The sequence below is a fragment of the Ovis aries genome, chromosome 8 (genome assembly GCF_016772045.2).
Source record: "Ovis aries strain OAR_USU_Benz2616 breed Rambouillet chromosome 8, ARS-UI_Ramb_v3.0, whole genome shotgun sequence".
In the NCBI taxonomy this organism is placed as follows: domain Eukaryota; kingdom Metazoa; phylum Chordata; class Mammalia; order Artiodactyla; family Bovidae; genus Ovis; species Ovis aries.
In genome coordinates this window covers 50,342,318-50,345,841 of record NC_056061.1, presented here as the reverse complement: position 1 = coordinate 50,345,841, position 3,524 = coordinate 50,342,318, and positions in this window count along the sequence as shown.

Sequence of the window (3,524 nt, the reverse complement as noted above, 5' to 3'; positions counted from 1 at the left end):
CCAGGACGCCGATTCCGTCCCCACCTTCGAATTACTCTGGATCCACCAGTGCTGGACCCCGGCAGTTCTCCATAGTGGCTGTACTAGTTTGCATTCCCACCAACAATGTGAGAGGATTCCCTTTTCTCCACACCCTCTCCAGCACTTATCGCTTGTAGACTTTTGGATCGCAGCCATTCTGACTGGCATGAAATGGTACCTCATTGTGGTTTTGACTTGCACTTCTCTGATAATGAGTGATGTTGAGCATCTTTTCATGTTTGTTAGCCATCTGTATGTCTTCTTTGGAGAAATGTCTATTTAGTTCTTTGGCCCATTTTTTGATTGGGTCGTTTATTTTTCTGGAATTGAGCTGCAGGAGTTGCTTGTATAGTTTTGAGATTAGTTGTTTGTCAGTTGCTTCATTTGCTATTATTTTCTCCCATTCTGAAAGCTGTTTTTTCACCCTGCTTATAGTTTCCTTTGTTGTGCAGAAGCTTTTAAGTTTAATTAGGTCCCATTTGTTTATTTTTGCTCTTATTTTCAATATTCTGGGAGGTGGGTCATAGAGGATCCTGCTGTGATTTTTGTCGGAGAGTGTTTTGTCTATGTTCTCCTCTAGGAGTTTTATAGTTTCTGGTCTTATGTTTAGATCATTAATCCATTTTGAGTTTATTTTTGTGTATGGTGTTAGGAAGTGTTCTAGTTTCATTCTTTTACAAGTGGTTGACCAGTTTTCCCAGCACCACCTGTTAAAGAGATTGTCTTTACTCCATTGTATATTCTTGCCTCCTTTGTCAAAGATAAGGTGTCCATAGGTGCGTGGGTTTATCTCTGGGCTTTCTATTTTGTTCCACTGATCTATATTTCTGCCTTTGTGCTACTACCATACTGTCTTGATGACTGTGACTTTGTAGTAGAGCCTGCAGTCAGGCAGGTTTATTCCTCCAGTTCCATTCTTCTTTCTCAAGATTGATTTGGCTATTCGAGGTTTTTTTTATTTCCATACAAATTGTGAAATTATTTGTTCTAGCTCTGTGAAAAATACCATTGGTAGCTTGATAGGGATTGCATTGAATCTGTAGATTGCTTTGGGTAGTATACTCATTTTCACTATATTGATTCTTCCAATCCATGAACATGGTGTATTTCTCCATCTATTAGTGTCCTCTTTGATTTCTTTCATCAGTGTTTTATAGTTTTCTATATATAGGTCTTTAGTTTCTTTAGGTAGGTATATTCCTAAGTATTTTATTTTTTTCATTGCAATGGTGAATGGAATTGTTTCCTTAATTTCTCTATTTTCTCATTATTCGTGTATAGGAATGCAAGGGATTTCTGTGTGTTGATTTTATATCCTGCAACTTTACTATATTCATTGATTAGCTCTAGTAGTTTTCTGGTGGAGTCTTTAGGATTTTCTATGGAGAGGATCATGTCATCTGCAAACAGTGAGAGTTTTACTTCTTCTTTTCCAATTTGGATTCCTTTTATATCTTTTTCTGTTCTGACTGCTGTAGCCAAAACTTCCAAAACTATGTTGAACAGTAGCAGTGAAAGTTGGCACCCTTGTCTTGTTCCTGACTTTAGGGGAAATGCTTTTAATTTTTCACCATTGAAGATATTGTTTGCTGTGGGTTTGTCATATATAGCTTTTATTATATTGAGGTATGTTCCTTCTATTCCTGCTTTCTGGAGAGTTTTTATCATAAATGGGTGTTGAATTTTGTCAAAGGCCTTCTCTGCATCTATTGAGATAATCATATGGCTTTTATTTTTCAATTTGTTAATGTAGTGAATTACATTGATTGATTTGCGGATATTGAAGAATTCTTGCATCCCTGGGATAAAGCCCACTTGGTCATGGTGTATGATCTTTTTAATGTGTTGTTGGATTCTGATTGCTAGGATTTTGTTAAGGATTTTTGCATCTATGTTCATCAGTGATATTGGCCTGTAGTTTTCTTTTTTTGTGGCATCTTTGTCAGGTTTTGGTATTAGGGTGATGGTGGCCTCATAGAATGAGTTTGGAAGTTTACCTTCCTCTGCAATTTCTGGAAGAGTTTGAGTAGGATAGGTGTTAGCTCTTCTCTAAATTTTTTGTAGAATTCAGTTGTGAAGCCGTCTGGACCTGGGCTTCTGTTTGCTGGAAGATTTCTGATTACCGTTTCAATTTCCTTGCTTGTGATGTGTCTAAGATTTTCCATTTCTTCCTAGTTCAGTTTTGGAAAGTTGTACTTTTCTAAGAATTTGGTCATTTCTTCCACGTTGTCCATTTTATTGGCATATAATTGCTGATAGTAGTCTCTTATGATCCTTTGTATTTCTGTGTTGTCTGTTGTGTTTGGTCTCATTTATATTCATCAACAGTGTTACCTCCCTCCAGCAGTATCTAAGGATTTCTCTGCATTCTAGACAATGTGGTCCTGAAATGTGGTGTAATCTCAAGTTACTTGGTGAACAACCACTATCTTCACATCACTGCAGTCATCTCAGCCTCTGAACTGTCAGCTCCAGACTATAAATTTGCTCTATCTCCTCATGAAGCTGGCCCTCAGAAAACAGATCAGGCATTGCTTTGAAAGGGGAATGATTAGCAGCAAAGATGGATTCTACTGTAAAAGAGTATTTAAAAAATTATGAAACCAAAATACATATTATCAATGCCTCTCTATGCAACAAAATAAATTATCCAAACTGAATGCAGCAGGAATATTGCTATTTGAGTTTGCCTTTCTCGCTCTCTCTCATTCTCTCTGTTTATCTTTTACCTCTCTCCTGTTTGGTACAGTACATTCTTTTAAATTACATGTTGCCAAGGGCAAACAGTTTTTGCTGGTACTTTCCTATCTCTGGAGGGAAACAAGGGTGAGTGTCATTTGAAGGTAGACAGCATCTTATTTGTACTGTTGGAAATCTTGCATCCTGCAGGCTTGATAAAAGCTCAAAAAATAAGAATCCTACTTCTACTTTCAGTGGTACCATCAAGATCAGTGTCCTTGGTTATAATGAGAGTAAAAATTTTAACTCCATAAGTGCAGAATTTGTAATCTCATAAACAAAAAATTTCCTTCTGTACTCAGGCACTTGACTAGCTAGATGTAAGCTTATAAAGTGACAGCTCTGATGATCTTTTTCTCTCCATAAAATCATACTTTCTCCTCCTAAAATGAATCCATACCCATCAATCAGAAGTTAATTACATATTTTCTTGCTAAAGTTTTTCTTTTAATTAATAACATTCTCTAAATTATGGAATTTTCCTCAGTGGACTAACATACTGTGGAATGTGGAGATAAAGACCATTGTCTGTCACAGAAACCTAAAGCTCTTACTGGGTTACCAGATAATGTGGGTTGATTTGTGTCCCCCCAAAAGATACATTGAAGTCCCAGTCCCTTGTTCCTGTGAATGTGATTTCATTCAATAGAAACATTTGTTTAAGATATAATTCAGTTAAGATGAGGTTATTATGGTGGGCTCTAGTCTAAAATGACTGGAATCCTTACAAGAAGAGCAAAGCATCATGTGGAGACAGATACACA